The 26,443-nt window shown below is 37.5% G+C and overlaps 1 protein-coding gene across 2 annotated transcripts in view; it reads right to left on the bottom strand.

The window, feature by feature from the left end:
* The window catches only part of TBC1D5 (TBC1 domain family member 5), a 320,822-nt gene extending 294,801 nt beyond the window's left edge, over positions 1-26,021 (bottom strand). The window contains exon 1 of one of the 2 annotated variants that reach the window (XM_054193612.1): positions 25,931-26,021. The gene's annotated coding sequence lies outside the window, so the exon portion shown is untranslated. Of the gene's footprint in view, positions 1-23,731; positions 25,357-25,930 lie in introns of those variants that run through there. The other variant, XM_054193613.1, reaches the window with a different exon arrangement.
* Positions 26,022-26,443: the final 422 nt, after the last annotated feature.

Below are 26,443 nucleotides of genomic sequence, written 5' to 3'. Positions count from 1 at the left end.
AAGAGTCAGACTTGGTTTATTTCTAAAAATCCATGCCACTGACATGGATTCTTGATCTCTGTACAGGCCTGCAAAACTGAATGAACACATCAAATCTGAGGTTATATATTGTATATATGTATGGGTTTTTTGCTACTTGATTCAAAAGAAAAATATTATGCAGTGTTGTTTCTACTGGTAAGATCTCAAATGGTTGATGGTGTTGCTGTATTTCAGCATTTAAAAGCATAAAGGATAATTTACCCTTAAAACTACCTGGGCACATTATATTTAACAAGTCTCGAATTCTCTTTAGGGATTATAATAAGGAAACACTTTGCTTAATCATAAATTTTATATTTATCTTGGCTAAACACCCTCCTTTGGATAGACTGCCATGTTTTGTCAAGAAAAATCAACACAGTGGAAATGAAGTACTTGTTCTGTTGTGTGGTCATTCAAAAGAGTATGTAGAAGTTATGTAAATGCACACCAGCGCTGCTGATAATTTCACGCTCTCATACGCTCATTTCAATTTGCTTTAAAAAGGACTATTCCTCCTGGCTAAATATAGTCATCATGAAAAACCATACCTCCCCTTTGAGCTAATAACACTGCAAGCCCCAAAACACAAGAGTACAAAAAACTTCTATATTTTAAGGAATCTGAGGCACACTTTTCTCACAATTTATGTTTCTGTAGTGGGACAAATGAGACTGGGTTTTTTTGCTAAGGTATTCTCTTCCAGTGCCCAGATTTCTGTTTGAGAATGACAATTCATTTCCATGCCACATCTGCAAATCCCATCCACCCCGAAACCAAATCATACATATCCCAAATCCTTCTTTTTTTTAAAGTAATGTATCCTTGTGAAAAAAAAAAAACGTCACACATTAAAAGATTTTGAGGATTACTGGGAGATACAATGGCGCAGGAATCATACAGAGCTTCTGGAATCAGACCTTCTTGAGGAAGTATCGCTTAGTCATAAATCATCTTCACTCAGCTGCAGCTTGGCAGCCTCTGGTAGCAAAGTGATTTTTCACCAATGGGTTACACTACAGCTAAAACTGTAATTACAGTCACTGATGTCTTAAAACCACATTTTTTTCTTCCTTTTAAAATTTGCTTAGTTTTTAATTATTTTCATATTTAATTTGGCCTTCCGATCTGCGGTTACAGAACTGAACTCCTCACACAACTATTTCTGTCTATGTTAGAGGGTCATAATTCCTTCCTCAAATAGACGTGTAAATCATTTAAAGAAAGGACACAAAACTATGACCAGCCACCTTTCTCTCTCTTGCAATCCAATGCAAATTCCATCCTCCACGTGAGGTAAAAGATGGAAACTGAACTCAATTCCATTCCCCTGTTCTGCCAGCTGGTCCCCCCCAACCCACAAACACGGTATAGGCGCCTTTACCCAACAGATAATGCAAAAGACTGGTCAACAGAAGACTAAAGCAAAAGGCAGCACCATTCATGGCAGCACCATTCATGGCAGCACCATTCATGGCAGCACCATGGCAGGGGGGTTGGAACTAGATGATCTTTAAGGTCCTTTCCAACCCAAACCATTCTATGATTCAGGTGTACTTCACAGAGCAAGAGTATCACAAGTAGAGTAATTGTGTGCATTCTGTACTCTGCCCAGGCTGAGGACCTGAATGCTACAACAGGGGGGCCACCATGCTGGTACTCAATTCGGGTGATAATGCAAGGAACTGGACTGTACCACACCCAAGAACGAATTTCAGATATCTACAATGGCCAAATTATAAATAGGGTTACAGTAAAAAGCACCGAGCAACAAGATCTTCTGTTCTCCACCTTTTGATACTGCCCTCATCAGAAAGTTTCTTAGTTTGCAGGTACAGATCAAAAGAAAATGCATAGTGCTGCTTCTTCCCTTTTGGGAACTCATGAACATAGGAAATTTTATAAAGAGATTACCATATAATTTCCATATAATTTCAAAATTTAGAATGGGAATTATTTATTTTTAATGTTCAGGAGCAAACGCAGGGGAAAAGAGAAAGGCTGGACAGACATCCTTAACCAAATTATAGGTAATGTACGTACTGACCACTATATTCTGACTCACATTACAAGGATTCTTTGAATTGTTATGAGTTATATAGAATTATTTTGCATTATCAAGGGGGAAAAAAACCAAACCCCAACCAAAAAAACCACAACTAAAACAAAACCTGCAATAGATTTTTACAGTCAGGAACTTAAATAATATGTAAGTCCTTTCCAGGCCAGACACCTCATTCCTCTGCCACACTTCCCTCCCTCTATTTATTACAATTAATCAATAAAATTAAAAATTATCTGTTTGGTCCACTTCACACAGAAAGATACTTTTGTGACTCAGTACATTACTTATTTAAAATTTGTAATATATCTCTGATTTTTTTATCATAAAAAGCAAAGAAGTGCTTGTTATACATAATGTCAAGTCTAATTAAAACCTGTAAAAGTAACCCAGTCTTACAATCATTTACAATCATTTGACTATGTTCCTGGTAAGAACTTTGAGTATTTCTTGAATAACATTTTAGCCAGCTTCTTCCTATTGTCTCTTAGTAAAAAATCAATTTTAAAATATTAAAACATATAGTGAAATGTTGAATCCCAAACTACTGAACCAACCGCTCTCAATACAACACATAGCTCATTTGACTGTTATGACCCATGTTTCCTAGTTGATTTTTAGATAAAAGCAAGCAGATTACTAGCAAAGGTTTATCTCAAATTCCCACATGTACAGCACGCCACATTAAATATATGCAAATCAACCTCCTTCTCCTCTAGTTTTTTTGAGCTGACAACTCATATGACCTGAAGCCATGGTTAACGATTACAATTATTTGACTTTCATATTTATACAATCAGTCATCAGATATGCATGTTAATTGATTTTAACAGATAGTTTTGTATTCTAATGATCAACACTAAGCGTACATTTTACCAACCTCTTGATTTATAAGAAAATAAAACTTATATCAGTTTTCACAATTAACCCTTCATTGTACCGATCTGCAGTATTTGCTGCAGACTTCTCCATAGTATGTTAACCTGGAAGTACGCCAAACTATGGGATCTTTATTTTGGTAGCAAAATTTGATTTTTTTCAATTAAAGACACTCTTCTATTGTGTTTCAAAAAAACACAATTACAATCCTATTTAAACAATGCATTGTCTATTAATTAGAAATCATGAAATGATGAAATATAATAAATGCTTAAATAAATGGACTGGGCAAAAAATTAATTTACAGTTATTTCATATTCACATTTTGCTACTTGAAGTTCTTTTCTCTTTTTCAAAGACCCTTAGTCATGCACTTCTTGATTCTAATAAGCCCTCAAATGTCATGTACATGACAGAGTATAACCCTACATTTAAGATCCTTATTTCCCAAGTAATATGCTTAAGGCCAAAGCATTCCTCTGTTGCCATCACAGAACTTATTACTGGATCAGTTACTTTTTTTTACATGGCTGAAAATCTGTTCTTTGCAATTACATTTTTATTCAGATGCCCTATTTATTGAAGCAATAAATACAGAACTACAAATTGCCTAGACCTGCATGTGAAGGACTGGCTACTTTGTAAGTTTATACAGGGTGCAATCATCATCTTACACAATTAACGGTGGTTGTTCTTTAAGGATATTCATAGAAAAGAGAGTAGACATTGCATCTTACTCTCAAAAAGATCAGATCATGTCTTATTCCACAAAAAGGCTCTCCCAGTTCAGGCCTTAATCGTTGTTGGACTAAAGGCTTATGCTCCAATTTTGGTAAAGCAAGAGCTGTCGAATCCCTTTCTTAGTATATTTTAATACCGATACAGATATTTTAATTTCTGCAAAGCACAGAATCTTTCTACTTCCTATACATAACTGAACAAGGTGCTGAGTCTATTCATCTTTTATCCAGGTAAGCATTGTACACTCCAAGTTCTGCTACCATTCTCTTTTGGGCCGTTTGCTCCAATTAATTTCAAGTGAAATTTATCCATTTTGAGATTTTGAGATACATTCTCCAGAACGAAAAGCAACACAGAGATATTAGAGCACTCATCTCAGATATATAATGCTGATTCAAGTTCCTACTATGTATCACGGAAAGAAGAAACTTAAAGCCACACTACCACAACCATGAATGAGCACCTTAACCTCTAAAACACTGCTTAATGGAATTTTCTGACTTTTAAAAGGTCTTGATTTCACACTGAACACAAGAGAGAAGTATTGAACATATGATAGGGTTCCGCTGCTTTCTTAATAGTTATTTTCCTTAAACTAAGGTCTGGCATCGTGGCAAATACTGATAATGCAAATAAAATCCTCTTCAATCTTTCCCTTACTGGGAAGTACTTTCTTGGTGTTCAACAGATCTTGATTTCATCCTGAACATAGTAAGAAAATCTGGGAGTCTGCAGAAAGCGGAAATCTATCCCACCCTAATCACTAACTCAAGTTTTAACACCACAGATACCAAAGCAGAATGCCCCTGGTTTCTTCTGTACGATGCCATGCTATAAATTAACAACTGACTATAACGTTTATACTTATGTAGCCAAGGCAGACCTTAATATAAATGGAAGGGTGAACTAAAGATCTTGAAAGTTTTATGTGAAACTCCAATATAAATGGTCAGAAGAAAATAGTGGGAAATAAAAGGTAAGATAAATACACTGAGAAGAAAATCTACATACATACTTTCTGGGTAAAGATCTAATAAACTTGGAAAATAGATATAATTTCTAGTTTCTAAAAACGCTTGATATCCTCCACTTCTCTTTAAACTTGACAATGTTAAAAATTACAGACCTGATCACATCACCTATGGAAGAATAGAAGTAAAATTTAACAACTGCGTAAGTATGGGCTGACTGAGCCAAAGCAGTCCTACTCTGACTCATAAATACAGCACATTAAGTAAGTTAGAATTAATATCAACATTTCCACAAGATGCTTGAAAGATGCCTGAATGTAGATTAAGGTGGAAACAAAAACAAAAAAAAAAAACCCAAAATAACAACAACAAAAAAAAGAAACTACTGTTTACAACACACTATTTTTTAAAAGTATGTTAGTTGTTCATCATAAAGATCAATGATTAGAAGTAGAATATTACTAACTATACTCAGTATATTTATTAAAAACTGAGAGGAAACAAAAAGTAGAAAGAACCAGTGACACCTTCTGATGACGACTTTTATGTAAAGAATTGCACCGACAATAAATTCCACAGTTAAAGGTTAAATTGAGGCTATTGAGTAGAAAGAAGATCAATAAAATGCATTCTGGGAAATTAGAAAGTAGCACAGCTAGAAAATGTCCAGCTGTAAGACAAACATTATGAGTTCAGTGAGAGCATGCCACTGTACAGACCACTATGGCCAGTTTGGATCACGGAGACTCTGAAGGCAACCATGATGGGGAACTGGGAAAAAAAAAATCCAGAAGCTACAAGTGGCTTAGTATCCAGCTGTCACTGCTTAATCTTAGTCACAAAAACGAAGTTGAGATGAATGAAATATAGAAAACCAATTACTATCCGGGCTTTGTTGCCAGGCCCCTTTTGTTAGATGTTCTTTTGCACTATTTTACACGCAAGAAATAAACGCCAAAATGGCTAATAAGTTTAATACAACTAGGTAGATAAGTTTAACTATCAGTATCCAAAGGTGGTCCAATTTGGTCAGATATCATCATAAAAAAGGGTTTTCCATTGTCCTTGATGTAGGAAGTATAGCCTTTATGTTCAGATTACTCCATATCAAGAACATTTAACTACTTTGTAACTTATTGTATGATGTCAAGAACGAAAAAATATACTATCTATCAGCTGGATCAGTTCCGGACAGCCATATAAACCCCAGCAAAGGCATGTAAAGAAAATACCAAAAAGGAACGGCGGGTGGGACAAAAGACATGTTCTTCATTTTGATGACAAAATGATCTAAACCCACACATAGATCATCTAAATGTGATAAAAACCACATTCACAGAACCTCAAAATCAACATTTTATTTCTACCAATATCAGTAACATTTGCACTCCCTAAATCTCACTCCATTTTGTAATGGTGACTAAATTTCACTGGACTTCTTAACATCAACAAGAAACAGATTAAGAAGACTGCCTATAGTTTGTTTGCATAAAACTGACCCACTACTTTGATGCTCCCTGTCTATAGCAAAATGGACATGAATACTGCATAAGCAGACAAATGCTTCTTCTGATATGAAGATTCCTTCTGAGACAGCCAGCATCACTGAGAGAACTGTTGCTTGTGGCATCCAAATAGATAAAACATGGAAACTTTCAGTGCTAAAAAACTGAAAGGCTGCACAGCTTCTCTTAAAAAAAGTGAGTATTTCAGAGAATCATCAAGTTAGTGAATGCAAACCACAGCAGAAAACTGCTGCAAATTTCAACTCTGTTAGTGGATAGATGAATTTAGAGAAGAGGACGTAAGCATCATCAACATAGGACAAAATTGCTGGGTTTTATTTTAAACATGCTTAAACTCAACGTTTTAACTTAAATATTTAAGAATTATTTTAATCTGTACGTTTTATATCTCTTGCCACCTGAAGCTGGTGATCCAAATGTCTAGAATAGCACATTTGGAACACTGAGTTATAACATCATACTAACTATAGCAGTTCAATTTCAACAAATTTCTCTGGGTTTTTGCATATCTCTGAATAAATGACTCTGGAATTAGCTTACTTTTCTTGGAGGCATTATATGAGATTATTTCTTAGTCTCCTCCTCTTTGATTTAGTACACCTCTTAAGATAATTTATTAATGTTTTGGATATCTCATTCATCATCCATTATTACTCGTGTCATAAATTAGAGGAATGGAACAAAGCACTGGACTATACACTTTTTCCATATTCATCAATAAAATGGCCACCTCTGTTAGCAAGCACTGTACAAAAGAAGTTGGTTTATGCACTGGAGTGAGACTGGAAGCACTTTTTAAACTCAAATCCCCAAACAGATCATTAGATTTATAGTATAATACATTATTAGTGAAGTAAAAATCAGGGCTTCCCTTTAAATATAAAAGGATAGAAACATCTGGTCTGCAAAGGACAAAAGTACATGTCAGAAATTGCTACGTTCTGTAAGTTACTCAGATGAATTAGAAGGCTAATGAATACCAATCTTGTATGAAAAAATGGATTAATTGTTGAAAATGCTGTAATTTTGCCAGCATACTACAAAACAGTAAAAAGTGAATGATTCAACTAACAGAAAGTTAAATGGCAGCATTTAAGTCTATGCTATTATTTCTCAGAAAACAAGTTACTAAACTGGTGGTAAGGAGGAAAAACAAAGTCCCTTGCTATGACAGTTTTTTGCGTTTGTTTTGGTTTGGTTTTTTTGTTCATTTTGGTTTTGTTTTGTGTTTGGGGGTTTTTTAATTTTTTTTAATTTTTAATTAAGACAACCTAAACACAAAGGACATTTGAAAATACAATTGTGAAGATTCCAAAAGATTTTCAAGATAATGGTCATTAATGGGAATCGTATTGGTAGTAAGTTACATAGCAGTATACTCTGCTATATGAAGTACCTGTATGAAGACAGAATTAATGTTATTAAGAGAACTTTAATTACTGACTTAACAAGACCATTATGCCTGCATTAAATTACATCTTCAAATTAAGTCTGAATATCCAAAAATTCACTTTTTGTTATTTTAGGCAAAGACTCAGTTGATATATTTTGTACACATTCACTGTTTACATTCCTTTAACTAAAAGTAAATCTCTCATTAAGGCAAATTAATATTTTACATGATATAACAGTACTACACTCACCTCTTTTCTAACTGTTACATGCAAAAACTTGAGCCAGGTTTAGTAATTCATTAATGGAATCAGATACAGAAGAATTTAAATTCATATAATAAAAGAAGAAAAGGACTCCATGTTAGATTTAAATTGGGTAAATTTAAAAAAACAGCAACTGTGTATCTAATTTCTACATAGGGAAGAAACAGTTGTATTTTTTACTTCTTTAGCCATTAACAGACTAAGTATTCCAGGCTCCAATGTGAAGTGAAAACAACAAAGTAACTTTTTCCAACTAAGTGAAAACTCTTGATTGTGCCACCTCTAAAACAGGACCCTCATTATTTTCCATATAGAGTCTTGACTATCTATAGTAATTGATGATTAACAAAACATACTTGTACCAATGTTTTTTAAAGCTAATTCAACTAAACACATACAGATGCATTTTTCCCTTTATGATGTTTAGAATTATTAATGAAACTGTCTGATTAACTACATATGACACTTTCCTATAGTTGCAATTACCAGTGAAATATGCCAGCTGCAGCTTTTATTAGTCTCTAGTTTGATCTGTGTTTGGCGATGATCATGATACCTGTTATTCAATCTATGAAGGCAGCTTGTAATCAAAAAGAACCTTGTCGTTACACGACTAAACAGGTAGTGCCCTCCTTGTACTAAGGTGTATGTGGTTTGAGGATTGACACAAACTGGAGAAACCAATCCTTCCTCTGCTTGAGAGCAGCCATTTGCACTCTCCCTCTTGTCTTTGCATCACTGTGTATAAAAGGTGCATTGTCAGGGAAATACAGAGATTTACTCTTCTCTCTGTCGATTACGATATTCACCCATCGCATAGGTCCCCTGAACTCCATTTGTAGCCTCATTTCATTTCTAATTTCTACAACAGAAAACTTTATTAGACAGGAAGCTGTAAGCATGTCATACCCAAAATTTCCAGCAGCAATCTAGGGGGTAAGAGGTTCAAGATAAATCTTTCGTGCAAAAAGGACTTTACTGAACCTTGTCTCCCATGAACAACAGGAGTGCTCAACCAACTGAGGTAGTAGCCAAAAAAATAAAGTGTTGGCAATGGCACCACCATTCCGTCCTCCAGGAGTTTTGTTGACTTAGCGTTTCCAAACCATCTGAGATTTTTTTCCTTCTTGGTCTTTTTCTTCACTGAGTGGAAAACTTAGGTCTGCATGGAATTGTCCACTGAACCTCAAATCAAGGAACATGCACTGCTGATTTACCTAAGACCAACTCCAATATACTAACCTTAGGGGGCATGGAAGAAGGTTTATCTTCTCCTTATCCTAAAGAGATTACTTTCTTACCTAAAACTTTACAACAAAACCCCAGTGAATGGTATCCAGAATTACCCAGTATTCATTATTTTCCAGGTAAACAAGAAAGTAACCTGTTCTCTGTTCTGAATACATATTTTCACTTGTCAACGACAGATTTCAGTGTTAATTAATGACTGTGTGGAAGTACTGAAAAATCACGGAAATAATGCTTTAGCTTACCCCATATGGAATTTGGAATACAAGAGGCAAATTTCCTCAAATAATTATGCCAACATAACTTTCCTTTAACTCTTGTTACCTAATTATCGTAACTTCCAGGCCTGCTGAAAATGTCACCAATGAACAATAAATTGCACAGTGAATAGTCACCAGCCACTAAGAAGTAAACAAGGATAACATTTTTTTGGTTAGAACACAGAATAAAAAAATAAATTAAAATCAAAGGAATCTTGAATTCAACAATTTTCTTTTTTTTTTTCCAAACTTATTTTTATTAAAGGTTCTGCAAGACACAACGTCCTGTCTTCTTTTTAAGATCAGAGACCCAGAGATCAGCTACCTGTTAGACAGGATCAGTACCTGCAGATGCTGATTCTTACAGTGGTTTTAAGGGACACCTTAATCTAATCACAGACAGTACACGAAATTTAAACTTTTGTTTCTCAGCAACATCCTGTCCTCTAAATTCTGATGAGTTTCTATTCTCAGGCAGACACATATTTTTAAACCCCATGTATTAGAACATTCATGCACGTAGTTGATCGGAAGCACGCGTGGACCTGCAATTACCTACCATATTTCTCAGTGGGAAAAAAGGGGCCAAGCAGGACATTTGAAATCCACTGACTACAAAGTAGTGGTTAAATGCAGGAGAAGAACCAAGGAGACAGTATTCTGAAGCAAGCAGACACGCAGCAGTGGAGGGCAGAAGCCGAAACCATCAGGACTGAAGATAAACCCCTCCATATGGGTCATACTCGACACAATTATTACCACTAGTAAAGAAGTTTACTACAGCTACATGATTCAACAACTGTTAAACCAATACAGTTAAATTCAGAATCCACTAGAAACATACTACAAATTGCCTCAAAGAAACAGAGCTTGTTTACTCCTCATTACAGTGTCAGTGAGTCAAAGAGTTGATCTTAAACAACGAAAGCCTGACAGAAGAGAATGCTGCCAGCTCTGTCAGACTCCTGGGAGAGAAAGTCAAGGCTCAAATGATTGCGTTGATCTTTGACTGAAACTGTAAAACAAGTCAGTTTCTTCAAAGCCAAGCATAACACGGCAGCCAACAATAAGGAATCCTTTCCTTTTTTCCACACAGTGAATTTTTTGATGGCATAAACTCTGGGTATTTTTAACCACACTAAAGAGGCGTTACCAAGGCAAATGTATATGACCCAAGCCCATGAACAACCACGGGACTGGTTTTCCAGACTAATCTTGTTTTTCCTGCTGTCACCTAAATTTCAGTACCAAGACTTGTTATTAATAGGTACTTTAAGGTTTTAACCAGCTTTTAACCAACAGGGTTTTTTTCTTTCACTATCTATATCTGAACAATTGTTCAGATTTATTCACTGACTAAACTCCAAAGTACCCATATTTTACTAGTAACATGGAAATCGGATTGCTACCCACAAGACTTCAAGATAAAACACTTCACTGACACAGATCAGAATCTAAAATTCATCCTGTTCAAAGACTAACAGCCTTAAGATACATTATTTCATGCTCTTAATTCAAATACGGGTAATCAAAAATACAATATTTTCTGTTCAGAAGTTAGTTATCCTTCCTGAACTCCTGATTCGCAGCGTCACCGCTAATTGTCCTACATAATTCTGCCCATCCTTACTTCACAAATTATTCTAATTTAAAAAAAGTCCACATTCAGTAAATCCCTTTCAATGTATCTTCCAGTGTAATTTTACAGCATATTTGTAAGATTTCAGCTGTCACTCATTAAAAATCAGATTAATCAATGTTTACTTTTTAATTTTAGATATGACTTTATTTGAAATAAAATTTTAACCCATACCAAGTAAACTAATATTAACATACTGCAGACATCATGACCACTACAGGAGAGTAGGAGCAGAAATAAATAGTCAATGACTGAAAACAGAGCCAGAAACAATGGACAGACAATAGTTTAACTTAACCAATTGGTGCACACTCTCCTCTTCCCATCTCTCATCTCCAGTAAATTTATCTTGATTGTAACTAAATCGGTCAGTTCAATTTTGTTTAGCTGCAGGTCTTTCCATCACTGAAGTCAACAGTGAAGTCACTCAGGACTTAAAAGTACAGACCAATTTTTTCTTCCTGGAACAAATCTTAAGCATCCAGAAGCCCAGGACTTCCAACGTTTGACTTCATGAACCAAGTGCTCACTCAGCAGGCATCCAGAAAGTAACGCATTATTTCACTTAGCCACTCCAGCACTTTATTATCCATTTTACGTAAGAATTCATAACGATAACAGGCGTATTGTTTGACATGCAGCAAAAACATATGGGCAACCAACAGATATTTCCTCTGACCCCTGTCAGACCAATTAATTTCCATAACAGAGATAAAGGCCTTCAAAACAGCAAAGCAAAACAACAGAAGAAATCCTCTAAAATGCTAGAAAAAGCCAAAGAATACATGCTACAAGGAAGTGAACTAGGTTTAAAAAATAAACTGCATTGAAGTAATTCTCTATACTACTGTTAATGCTGTTTTCAGTAATCTACGGTATCACATGCAATGCATCACAGTAAACCAATTTCATGAAATCATATGCTTGCCAGAAAGAGATGGCACAGGGTACCAATCCCAGAGTGCTTACCATTACAAATATCCATTTTTTTTAACCTTTGATTTTCACACACAATGCAAGTAATACTTACTAAAAGAAGAAAATTGCTTAACTAATGAAATAAGTTAAATCTAAATATGAAGCCAAGTCAACCATAAACAGCAGGAATAATGGCCATGTAAGTTTTATACCCTATACTTCCCACTCTTCTTTATTTTTGCTAATGCAAATATATCAACATAGAAAATGTATCCTAAATTTTGTTAACATTTTTTATCATGAGGGATTACCTTCAGGATCAAAAGAGGTGCCCTATGAATACAAATTTCACATGATCTTAAATGTAAAAAGAAATCTGCTGCATCCCTATCTCCTAGTCACACGACAAGATAATGTGAAGATTACATCATTGAAGGATTACCAACATAGTTGTGTGTTTAATTATTAGTCTGGGTCACCATTCAAAGCCCTAGTTAGTCATTTGCCCTCCTTCACTCCACATGCTGCACTAGAGATTCCTCGAACAAAAATTCTCAATTTACTGACTGTATGCTTGATCAAGTGAGTGAGCTGAAGAACTACAACTAAGATACAAAGCAAAAAGTCTTAATAAATCCAAGTCCAATTTACTTTTACTCCTGCATATTTCAAAACTTTGTTATGCTCTCCTGGTCCAAGTCTAAGAATGAACCATTTCACTAGCTGTAATACAACACCAGCTGCCACAACATTGTCTTTATCCACAAACTGGTCACTGAGGGTAGTAATGCCTAACAAGTAGACTTTAGTAAATAAAGTCTACCTGTAGGACTGCAGGAAATTTCTGATGGACTACAGCAGCACTAACAGAGAAGTTAAAGTCCACGTGGTGAGCTATGACAGAACAGTTTTTTCCTGGCTTTTTTCCCCATGTATGCACACTCCAGTGCTGTTCTAGGAACGGCAGCTGCTTTCTGGCCAGAATGCTCCAGATACCTTCTTAGGATCAAGAGTCATTGAAAGCAAAGAAATAATTTGCTTATAATACTGTGCATATATATATGGTTTATCTATCCAATTTAGAATTCTAAAACACTCATACGTATACACAGCACTCTTTACACTGACTAAATATTGAAACTCTCCCAGTATCTACTATGGCTTTATGAAACAGATGTAAATAAATTTAAAAAAAAAGTAAAAATAATAATAAAAAACCCCCAACTCTTTCTTTTTTTCCCCATTCATTACAGAATTAAGACAACAGGTGGTACTTGGAAATGCATTTCATGAACTGTCATAACGGAGAAAGACTGGGTGACACAAACATATAGGTCAAGATCCAGCACAGCTGAATGGTCAAACGTGCATGACATCGTGTACAAGTATTTCAATTAATGAAAGACAACAGTTCTTCTTAGTCAGTAGTAAATTATCAATTAGCCTTATACAAGCCTTACTGAACATTAAAAAGTGTGAGGATCAGATGTATAAAGAAAAAAATCAAAAAAAGAGAATTCAGCTTTGGGCAGAACATCATCAAGGGACAGGCAGCCAAACAAAACGAAGGTGATTGTTCTAAGCTATGTAGAGGTCGTTACCTAAGACTTCCCTTGTGCCCAGTCAACAGACTGGGACTGAACTCAGATGTAGCCATTCACATACAGTACAATGTTGGGTTTTATTTAGTTATTTTTGGTGACAGACATTTCATTTTACATTCCTTGCCAAATGTCACTTGGTGGGATTTGACAACGTGTACAAGAGGGCAGACACACTGAGCAACACCTCACGGTTAGCAGCCACTCCCCACCATATTTCTGCAGAAGGGCATTTCAAATGAAGGTTTAATTGGGCAGAGGGAAATAAAAGTACAGCTTTAATCTCACCTCACCATTGTCATTCCCTCTAGACCTAGAGCAGATAGATCTCTGTCACTGTATCATCAAGGTGCAGCTGGGTCACTAACAAGGGGCAGTCTATTCCAAACTCGATGTCAGATCTTTCCTATTAGAGAAGTCACAAAGAAATTCTCCTCAAGAGATTAGGTCGGCTGAGGACACAGGGTATTTCGTGTTTTATTTGGGTTTTTTTTCTTTCATCATATGCCCATGGATGCAGGAATGCCCAGCAAGGTCCAGTGCAGTTAGATGATCCGTGACCAACTGTCAGAGATGACAGAGCTTACAGCAGGGTGCTGAACTTTGAGCTCTGGATCTAAAATGGTCCACTTCAGAAACACTAAAGAGGCTGGATGGCAGAGCCAGAGCTCCGAGAGGAAGGTATCAAATCAAATGTCCAGAGTGGAAGAGAGAGCTTCTCCCTCTGTCTTTCACCTACACAAGATGACAGATGTCAGTTAAATGTTTTTTCATTTGTTTACATGTACGAGTGATTAGAAAGTCTGCTTGCATTTCAATTCTTTACCTTCAAATTCCTTCAAATTACCTTCAGTTCTTTACCTTCTTCAAATTCTTTAGGTCATCCTTTACCTGTGTCTTCAAGTCAATATATCATAATGGTGGCACAGACTTCGTTTGAAAGGAACTGACAGTAAAACATAGCTTCAGCCTCAGAAAAGGCAAATGTCAAATGGAAGTAAAAATCCTTTGAAACACTGCGTAAAGACGTGAAAGTACAGAAGCGTATTTCAAGTTACAGGGAAGAGGTTAGCATATCAGAAGGGACTACATGGAAAGCCACTGTATCCAGTGGATACTATAAACAGACATAGCAATGAATCATGACAAACCCATTACTAGCTGCTACAACAGAATTCTGGAATTGACACTTGTTTTGGTTCCTTCAAAACTAAGCAAAATAAACAAGAATAAAATTGGCATGGCCATAACTTTTCACCAAGCAAAATTCTTAACTGTAGACAGGAATTAGTCTCAAGTGAAATGGCAGTTAATTCATTGTTGTCAGTTCAGGATACTTTTCAATGATGAAATCATTGCAAACTGTAACTCAGGACTTTGAAAGATAAATTCTCTCACGTTGAAAAAATGAAACTGCCACCCAACCTTCACTTACTCTGAAGCTAACCTGAATAATAAATCTAGAAGTTGTCTGGTCAGGGTGAGTAAGAAACGTTAGCTGAAATAGAATACTAGCAATCTAGTGACTTGCTGGCAACTTGAGTCCTTTTTTTTTTAGAGGAGAAAGCACAGATAATACATCAAGCACAACAGAAGTAGTGTCAGCTTAGTGTAATGTACTACTACAGACTTCTTTCTAAAGCAAACTGAATATTTGAGAAAAATGAGAAATCCTTGACCACTTTTCCTCTCTCAGTATCAAATACATCTTTGTCACCATTTTCACCACTCAGGTTCAAAACGAGATGATCTTCATCAGCTCCTCTTCATCTTCCAATATATTCAGATCTCATCCAAAACTTTGTTGTCATTCTTGTTGTTTTTTTAATAAGACCTATACATTTAACAGTCAACCTGCCTATACAGCTAAAATTCTCACTTACCCCACTTAACCATGCGATCCAACTCACCTCCCCACCAATCCATGCAGTGCACAACCTCTAAAATGCTCATCTCACTGGTTGCCAAAGACTTCAATAACTGTAAAGACAGTCATCTTTAATGATCAAGCCTCTCATCAGCAATTCTACGCAACTTTTTTTGTTTGCATCTTTATCATTGCGTACCATTTTACAACAATCAAAGACGGCCTTAGTAAAAACCCTTGTAAAAGTCTATATCTTCCGTTACTCCAACAAATGGACTTAGCCAATACAATCTGCTTCAATATCTAAAACCGTATCTTTATTGGTAATGTATTTGTTTTTCCTTCCTCACGTTTCTTTCCTAGTGAGTAGTTATGCGGTGCTTAGCTGCCTACTGTGGTTAACCCACAACCCTGCCTTACAATGATTTCTGTTGCAGTTGGACCTACTCATGGCTTGAAAACACAGAAGCAGAGGAGCTTGACATGCAAAAAAATCAGGGGAACAAGATGTGGAGACATACATTGTAATAAACAAAATGAAAAAGAATAACGGCCAACAAGGGTTCAAGACACATGCTCTGTTTTGTTGATTTTGATTTTACTCCATTTTTCCAGAAGATGGAATCTTAGAAGTACGCTAGGTTGTTTCATGCTTAGGAAAGTCCACGGCTGCAAGCAGAATGAGACTGCAGAGAAATAGGTAAGAGGGATCTAAAAGAAATGCTCAGTGTTAAAAAAAAAAAGGCTATTCAATGCCTGTTGATAAGCTTTATACTGAAGGTTTTCCTCTTAAACCCACCAGTTAAAGCCCTAGTCACCCATTTCCTACCTGGCCATTCTTCTTTCTCAAGCTCATATGGCTTGAGTTCGACTGATCCATTACTTTTGGAAGGGGACGGTGCGAGCCTAAAACTTCTGAGCTTAATAGAAAATGGGAGTCTTACTGAAAGCTACCTTGAAACACTGGCAAAAGACTGACGATCTGTATTGGGAGATGTCTAATATGGTCACGGACTAAATGATAAATAACAGCAGCTCTAAAAAACGAAGCACTCCAGTCAACCTACAAAAATTATAGCATGAGTCTACCAACATACTTTTATCCCAATCTGGGTAAGCTGTTACAAGGAGTAAAATGATGTTCACTCAGCCCACGTTTGCCCTCTTCTCAGATAAAATTACTCATAGTGGAAATTATAACCATGACTGATCATACACTATTACTGCAAATTAATGTAAAAATCTAGTCTCACCCAACAGCTATGAAACAGCAACAGCATGCTCTAATTCCCGGCATATGTCAGTTTTGAATACTGACTTATAGGTAGAGCTACATATTTTTCTTCTAATGCACAAGAACATTGTCATTTTATCTAAAACGCCTAAAGACCAGAACAAAAATATATAACATACTAAAGACAAATCAGGACTTTCTCCAATCACTGAGGCTGCAGAGCGCACAGGAGTGCTATTAAAGTAACACAGCATCTCAGCTGGATTTGCAACAGCTGATAGCGCCACTTGTTCATTCTGAATGTGTACCCCAATCCATTCATTTTGAATGTGTACCTCAATAGCATCGAAGTGGAGCTATGTCCAGTGATAGCAGCTGCTACTGTCCTCTGCTCCTTCCCACTCAATTTCATAAGGACTGAACCTTGCAATAAATGGATTCTGCATTTGTGGGTAAAGGCAGCATGATTGCACCAACTATATGTCTGACATCATCATCAGATATTAAAAATTAATATTAACTTCTATCTGTCCAATATATGTTTTCATTTCTTCTCAGGTACAGAATTCCTCTCACTTCACTCTAAGAACGTACTTAAGGCTCCAGACAAAAGTTGAGAGACAAAAGACTAGGAAGCTTTTCCATCTCTGAAAACTGAAGTTTGACATTTTATCTTGAAGGTTTGTTAAATCAACAAACAACTTCACTGATCAATGGTGGGAAACAAAAGCAATCAGCAAACTGCTTGGGTCCATATACAGTTCTGAAAAATTTGTAGTATATGAAAGGGGCCATGAACAGCTGTTAATCAGCTAGAAATGGAAAAGGTATTTCTTGCTCCCTACTTACCTTATTCTATCTATCCATTAAATCTCCTTCCAATTCCCTGACTTGCAGTCAAGCCTCAACTGTCATCTTGCACCTGAATCAAGCAATCTTCAAGCTGCAGACTCATGGGCAAATACAAAAACCAAAGTAGCTTTCTACTCCGTGAAATCCACACCGCCTACAGAAGGGAATCTTGTGAAAAAGGGACGCTAAAGTTTCAACTGTAAAACATTTATATTGCCTTACTACATAGCCAGAGTTGGGGAAAAGGTAATTCAGTTTGTTGGATATTTCAGAAATGTTGTATCAGAATTAATTTTTAATTTCAAAGTATAACTGCCCCAAATGAACTTATTTAAAGTAATACACGGAGTACCAACATAAAATTTCAAAGGGCATTTCATGCCGACCTAAATACTTCCCCAGAAAATTGTGAAGTAAATTCACAAAAAGCTGAAGTTTACCTTCATTCATAAAACGTTCTCAGTTCTTCTAATTGCTGCCTTCTTTGAAAAGCGCATTTGAAAAAAACCAACACACTAAACAAGTCCAAACTACAATACACACACTCCATCAATCTAAAATGCAAGGTTTTTTATTCCTTTTCTTCAGTTTCCAAGACACTGACTTTTGATTGAACACTTTCTATGTATTTTGTGCACAACAAACATATACCACCAATGCGTTTAGAAGAAACTTTTCCACTGATTCAGATATGAGTTTCCTCTTATCACAGAAAGTCAGAAACTTCCTGCTTGTTGCACTTCCCTCTACTTGCACTCATCCACTGTTCTCCCATCCAGCCACAAAAATTAAATTTATGGGAGTCCAGATTTCTGCATACTTCAAAAGAAAAAAACCTTTTCAATATTATCTGCTACGTATTTTCATGAAGCAATAAAACTGGCAGGGCACAACCAGTATAAGCTTTCTGTATAAATGTGAATCTACAATGAAAACTAGAGGTGAAATCTTTGGCCTGTTAGCCTCAACTGCTTAATGCATTGGACTTAAAGATTATGGGGTATAACAAACTTTAAAAGGTATCATCACAAGCAGCACCAGGTTGAGTTTTCAGTCTATAAAAATACACACACATATATAAAAGAATTGCCCATTTATGTATTTGAATTTATTAACTTTTCCCCAAACTGTGTATATTTTATTAGCACCATAGGCATACGTGTAAATGATGTAAATTAAAAATGAGTCAGGCCTAAAGGAGGAAACACTATGCTATCAACTCATGAATAACGGAAAGACAAGCAAGGCTCCCACATATTTTTTTAAATATGTGGTTTCAATTGAAATAACACGCTGTATATGCTGCAGGTGTTCAAGCCACTGTTATGAAAGCATGTGTAAGTTTTACAGGAAGCAGGACATACAAAACAAGCATGAGTATCAGCTGAGAGCCACTCCTCTCTGAAGAAATTAGTAACCCCATTATCCTCCCCAGCACAATTATCAAACAACCTAGCAGATTTACATTAAGAGAAGTACACTAAATGTTTACTTGTATTTGTCCCATAAGCATTAGTACTATTCTCATTATATCCACTCTTCCACTCCTCAAATTTCTTTTACTTAGTCTACTATTTAACATGTTTAAATTCTTTTTAATTTCTCTCATTTAACAAACTCATTTAAATTGTGTGATTTATTAAATATTTTACAGTGCACTCCTGTATTAGCTGTGATGGGATATTACAAAATCTGGGTTCTAACTGGAGCTTCCTCTTTGAGTTGTTGCTTGGCCTTGAATAAGTCACTTCCCTCTCACTGAAAATGATTAACATTATTTTCATTTAAAGATGAAAGGCTCTACAAAACTGCTAAATGTTAATCATGAATACTCCAGATAAAGTTTAGTCAAGAAGGTACAAGAAATCAAAGCACCACCTTGACACTGAATTCTCTCATTCAGATTTACAGTGCAGCGAGCATGCTGATATGAGAACGATTATGAAATAAACATGAAACATATCATCACAGGCTTAAAAGTCTCTATTTTTAAGAGAGGTCAATTTTACATCTGAAAAGTCAGTGTGAAAACTGACAAACCCTTTTAAAGCAGAGATGACAGAAAAAAATAATCATGGTTTAAGAAAATAATCTTAATTTTGAAAGAGAATCTGTTGGGGAAGATCAGAAAATACATGAACAGTTTTCAACTCTGCAGCATGTCAACCTTCAATCAGTAAAATATAGGCAGATCTTCATCCAGATATAGATGCTGCCTTGCTGTGAACAACGACAGGAGGAAAAAAAAGGTTGGAAGAAGGAGGGTGTATATCCACATCATACAGGATGCAGGAGCCACTGGTCACATCCACCAGTGTTAAAGGAAAATTTCAGGACCCAGAACACAACCACATTTGTCAACACCATGTGAGATTAATGACGTTAAAAAATGTAAGTATATGGGCAGCATGCTGGCAAATCAAATTTGTTATTGACACATCTAAAGCACAGTAGATAAGAAATAATCATCAGTGCTGCTCAAATAACTACTGAGCTATAAGCTACTCTTAACAATTCAGAACAGTGTGCTGAGCATGGCAGTGGGAATGTAGATTATAAATACAACATTGTAGAATTTGTAAAAAGATTACATATTTCCATGGATAATGAAAACACCCACCTATATAAAAATGCATATCAACAAGAAAAATACTATGGGGAAGAGTGGTCAGGATCAACACCATAAACCGTTATAAACTGTCAAGAATTTGAGGAGCTCCACGGTATGGCGATTATTCCACAACTGGCAACTTTTTTGCAACTTCCTTTAAAACTTTGGCCATTGTAGTGACAAAACAATGGCCCAGATGACAATTCATCTGATGCCAGGTACAGTTCTTATGCTAACATCAAAGTGAAGCCTAAATACCAAAAATGCACTTCTACAGTTCTAGAAAGAGTCATTAAAACTTTCAACAAATTCAATACCTTTGCAAAATTCAAGTCTATTCTCAATACACATCACATAGCTATACTTTTTCCTAATAGGAAAAAGAAAAGGCCAGAAGTCCGTTTGTGTAAAAGCTACAGATTAAATATCACTTATTATCAAGCAGGCACAACCCAGGTTTCAATAAACATCATTCAGACATTCATTACCCGATAGCTCAGAACCAAAGGATACAGACTATCTGTAGGTCTAAGGGTTAAATAAGGCAGCTCACTTAGAAGGTGGTGACAGTACAGGTCTGTTACAGACCATCAGCTCAAACTAGGTAACAGTAGGATTTTTTTTATAAGCCCATATTGGTAAAGTGCTGAAAGAAAAATGTTAAACTGAAGTCTTTAATAATAAAACCTAATATCTCAGGATCTTAAGCAGCTAACAGTAAAAAAATCTGTTTTTAAAAGTTATTAGCAACAGTTTTCTAACAGCACTCACCATAACCAACACAGATAAATTATCATATATCCCATTATAATGGCTAAAATGAGTAAGTCAGTGGACTGGAAACTGGGGATAGTCTAAGAATTACTGATCATGATCAGATTACACAGCCAGACAGAGATTACTGACATCTATGTAAACATATGATGCATATACATGCTCATATTCCTGCGGTTTCAAAATTTATGAAGCTGAAAAGATTTATGAACAAAATTGGGAAAAAAAAATCTTAGACAGAAAAACACGAAAATGGAACTTTCCTTAAGAGGGCTTTTATCTATGGTCAGGCAATTCTACAGCTAACAAAGAGGACAATTTTGGCCACAGCTCATCCTAGCTGTTCAAAACCTGATGTTTTTGAAAAAACAAGCAAGTATAAGGGAAAAAAAAAAGCAAGATCAACAATGCAGAAAAGGGGAGGCTGGATCGCCATCAACATAAATTAAGAGTTATGGAGTGAAGAAACAGAGAGACATGAAACATCCACATATGACACAGCCAAGAATGTTAGTAACAAACACCACCTCAACAACAGCAGAGGCCCATGACAAGACAGAGGTGGCAGAAGTGTTAAAAATCGTAAGGAAAGATCAAAAATAGTCAATAAATACTTTCATTCTATAGTTGGAAAGATTCAAAATGGTATAATTGTAACACATTATATTGATTTTTTTTCCATCTCATTTGTTAAACAGATGTTCCAGATCAGATGTTAAAAAAATATTGAGAGACAAACATTTTAAATCAGCATACTTGTTAAACTTATCCAAGAGTCCTTGAGTAGTCAGCCCAGCAAATCTATGATCTGCTGATGTTCTTTTAAAACTATGTATTTTAATATCTCTATCTGCCTTTAAATGCTAGGGACTGCCACCATGCAGAGGAGTGAAAACACAGTGTCAAAGGGACAAACCAAGTTTTAAGGGAGTCTGATATGAGAGAGAACTCAGACGAGATAACAAGAACCAGTGAAAAACAGATGCATTCAAATGTATTCAAACAATAATTGCATGCCTTATTTTTAAATAGTGGAAAAGATGAATCACTGAAACAAGTCATCCAGAGAAGTAAATGGTAGATTCTCAGTATCTCGATACACTTTAAGAAAAAAAAAAAAAAAAAAAAAAAGCTTAGCCAACTGAAAGTTCAGAAAACAAACTCATTGAAACAAAAACTGATGCTGTAATACATTTAAGGTGAAACGTTCATGTATTAAGACAGATTTGATCCCCACTCTAATGCACCACTACAAGATGCAGTACTAAATGCAAGTCAACTTAAGCAAGCACATGAACTTTTCACATACACAGAACAAGATTAATTAGTAGCGTGGTAATAATGTTCTTTAATAAACCTAAAATAACGATTTGCCAGTCCATTAACAGAACAAAAAGCCCCTCAAGTTAAATAGTACAGAAGGAAAACGTTTGTTTTGTTGTTTTTTTTAAATAGAACACAAGATACCACGATACTGCCTCTTTTTTGCTGCATTCAGTTCAACATCACTGACACATGATTCTTCCTATTGTTTTCAAACGATTTCCTACCAGATTTCAGGTCATGTATGACTCAGTGCCTTTGGGAAATCTACATCTAACCATTAACAGGGGCAAAATACCCACTTCTATTCTCTTCAGTAATTCATCAACCTTTATCCAAAATATGCTAAACGTTGAACGTTCATCTCCAAGGTCACAATGCAGTTTGACTACCTGCTCCAGCTTGGCTCTTGCTTCTTACCTCAACTCTCAGAGCATAAATATAGTTAACCATTTCTCCTCAAAGACTGTCACACACAGATTCCCATAAGATTCAGAGTAATCATGCTTTTTCCTATTCAACATCACTAAAAAGAATATGAATTATCAGATTATAATGTTATACAACATGACAGGGACCTCAAACTTTGCATCATTTTCAAGTACTTTTTAAAAAAGTATTTGATCACAGAAGCTGTGACATCAGGAAAAAAAAAAAAGATAAGACATTTGGATAACTGATAAAAACATTCTTAAGTAAAACAGGCCACAGTAGCATCCTTCCTAAACACTGGAAATGGCAACAGCTATGCCCCTTCTTTTGGAGGTCAAAAATTGAGAGTTTAAGCCTCACTAATATAACAACTAAACACTTGCAAGCAACTCCTTCCACCACGTTTAACAGCCCGCTTCCTCTGAGAGCACAACTCAGAGAAAGATCTGTGTTTTTATAGACTACAGACTGAACTGCTTTGGGCACTCTCCTGGGCTAGAAGAAGCAGCACACAAAACCTAGAGCTTATTTACTACAGAGCAGTGTCGAGTCTAAGTCAAACAGTTTAGATAACATACCACATTTGCACTCTGCAGACATCACTGGCTTCTGATCCAAAATGCTCTTACACGTGCTAATCAACAAAGCCTCAAATGGACTAGGAACTGATTATCTTAGAAACTGTCTATCCTCCACAATTCTCAGCAACAGCTGTTGTCAATTACAGCAGCATACCTAACAGTTTAAGATAAAACTCCTAAGGATGGAGCAGAAAGTAAACTTCCTAAGACTTCGTCAACAGAATTCCTTTCAGGGCAAAGTGTAAAACAGCTTTTTGCATAGCCCTTCCCCAGTGAAAAATGAAGTCATAATAGCAACAATAACCCGGAGACAGCAAAGATGATCTCTTCATTAGCATAAAGCATAGGCAGGCAGAGAATGTATAACACACTTCCACCAAATCATATTTTATTTCCACATTAATACGAGGTACCAAAGTCCAAAAGATGCAAGTGCTATTCAAATGCAAACAAGAGAGAGAAGAACAATGTTTGAGTAAAGCCAACACCGTAACTCAAAGAAGGAAAAATGTGAGAGGAATTTTTTCACTCACATTTTTCAATGGTAAGTGCCACTCTGTCGCAGGTGGGACAATATTTTAAGAAAAGCTCTGAACCATTTCCACATGACAAGTGAGCTTTGCTCATGTTGCAGCAGAAACTGAAAAGCTGTTTGTTAAAAATCAAGTTTGTGGCTTCCCTCAGGTTGCTGAGAAGGTGAAATGAAGTGAACCATACAAGAATCTCACCAGTTTAATTAATCATTAAACAAAGCTACCAGTACGAGCCTTAGTCTCCTTCCCATCCATAAGGCTGGAGAACAGACTCTTGTCCTCATCTCACTAACAAAAGGATGCCATTAATATCTTCTGAAACTTTCAGTTTTCATAGGAGTTTACCACACATGTAGCATCTAAATTACGAAGCCACCATAAAAAATTTAGAGGGAAAAAATGCACCTTCTTCCCCATATGCACTTATACGTAAATACAGTAATTGCTGATGCTCTCCTACTTTGTTATGAACTGAAGTTCATTATGTAGGCTCACAGTTCATACACAGGGAAGCTCCTGCAGTTGGGTCAGCAGCAGTTACCAATTTCAAGAAAATATATAAAAAGTTTAAAAACTCGGCAATTGCTTTGTAGTAGGCTGTGTCAAATTCTGTGTTTACATGATAGTCCGAAAGTATTACAACACAACCTTAGTTGTAACAAATGCAGTAATCGCTACTATTATATATATTCACATGACTTTTAGGATAACAGCGTTTAGGCCATACATGGGCTGTGTGTCAGTGAAAAAGAAGTCTGACAACTGGTAATTCACAATTGTGTTAACTCAGAAAATTATTACATTTACCAAAAAAAGGACTGGTTTCAAAAATTGAAATCATTATCACCCACAATGTATTTTTCTTACTGCCCAGTTTTAGATCTTATGGTATTTCAGCCTCTGAGCTGCAAATTTAACAGCGGATGAGGATTCAGAGAGGTGGGATCTAAGACTAATTTAATGTTTCACAACCCTCAAATTCTCAAAAATATTTTCAATAATCAGACCATATTTATTTTGGAAGCTCTAGTTTTCATGAAGGAGGTATTATCAGTAAATAGCTGAATTACCATGTGGCAAGTAACAGAACTGACAAATAACTTTAATGAACTTTCATTGCTCTGAAAATAAATACTCTCTTATGTGGTGCTTTTTAACCAAGTTTTGGAGTACTTTGTAAGGGAAGGCAAGCAGGATTACTGAGAGTAAAGAGGTGCATGGACGCTGTAGAGCTGAGTGGCGGAACTGGAAGCGTATTCTTGTCTCCCATGTCCCATCGCAGTACATTTTGGAACATGATCATTTCACATGTATACCACTTTCACGCGTATACTAAAGCAAGGTTATGCCAATATGGTGGAAAAACTATTCCTTAAAAGCAATAAAGCCTCCAAGATACATGATACCATAGGATATGTAGCTAAACTAAACTACTGATGGGTACAGCAATCTAAGAGTACAAAACCCTCAAACAGCTAAAACGTGCTAATTGCAGCCCTTGCACTGAAATCCGGACTTGTACACCACTTGAACTGCTGTATCCTACAGAAAAACAAGTGTGACAGTTAAACATCTACCGCTGATGGCAATAAAACTGGCCGGATAGCACAGACTGAGTCAGAGAGGTGAGAACAGGGAGGAAGAGAGGCTCTGGGGCAGGAAAAGTGGAGGGAAACCAAGCTTCTTCTAAAAACTCTTTTTCAAGGCCTGGAGGGCGTGGGGGGGGGGGGGGGGGGGGGGGAGGGAATAAGTAATCACGAAGACCTTAACTTCCCTCTTCAGCCACCAGAATCACCACCAACAATACAAAAAAAATAATCCAGAGGGGGAAACCTTGTGATAAATCTGCCTCCTCCTCCCTCCCTGCTTTCACCTCCCAGAACGGAGGCGCTGGCTCCAGAGGTTCCTGCCAGGGAGCACCTGCCCTCAGCACACCCGGGGCCCACACCGGGCCGCCCCCCCCGCTCCGGCGGGCAGCCCCGGCGGGAGGGAGCCTGAGGAGGCCGAGGAGCGGCGGCGGCAGCAGCCCGTTGCGCGCAGGCCTCACCGCCCCTACCGGCCCCGCTGCTGCCCACTGACGGCCCGGGGCGGCCGGACCAAAGGCCTCGGCGGGGGCCGGAGCATTTTTGACTGCCGGGCGGCCGGCGGGGAGGGGGGCAAGCGGGTTAAGGGGAGCAGATGCTCTGGGGCTGGTTTTACCTGCTGCTGCTGCTGCCTGCAGTGGCATGAAGATCTGGCTCAGCCTCTCTCTCTCTCTCTCCCCCTCCCCGCCTGCCTCCCTCCCTCCCTCCCTGCGCGGCACACAGACCCCCGCGCCAGCCCGGCGCCCTGCGAGGGACGCGGGGCAGGGGGAGGCGGTAGGGGAGGCCCGGGGATGGGATGGGAAGGGAAGGGGAAGGGCTCTCCCTGCCCGCACACGGGGACGCGCGATGGCACCGCCCCCCCCGCCCCGTCCCCGCTACCCTCCGCGCAGGCGCCGGCCCTGCCGTGAGGCCGCGGCCGCCTACAGGGCCTGCGCCTGCTCCCTCCGACGGCCGGCGCTGTTGGGCGAGCGCGGGGCTGGGGGTACCCGGGGAGCCGGGCGCCGGTGGTGGCCCGAGCAGGCCGGCGAGGAGGCGGAGGCGGAGGGGAGCCGGGGAAGGAAGGGTGGGGGACGGGGCTTCCCTCGTGGCGGGCTGTGGCGCAGTTCGGCTGCCGCCCGCCCCGGCGGGC

The sequence above is a fragment of the Rissa tridactyla genome, chromosome 2 (assembly GCF_028500815.1).
Source record: "Rissa tridactyla isolate bRisTri1 chromosome 2, bRisTri1.patW.cur.20221130, whole genome shotgun sequence".
Taxonomy (NCBI): Eukaryota; Metazoa; Chordata; class Aves; order Charadriiformes; family Laridae; genus Rissa; species Rissa tridactyla.
The sequence above is the reverse complement of the archived record's forward strand: the minus strand, read 5'-3'. Positions and strand labels throughout refer to the sequence as shown.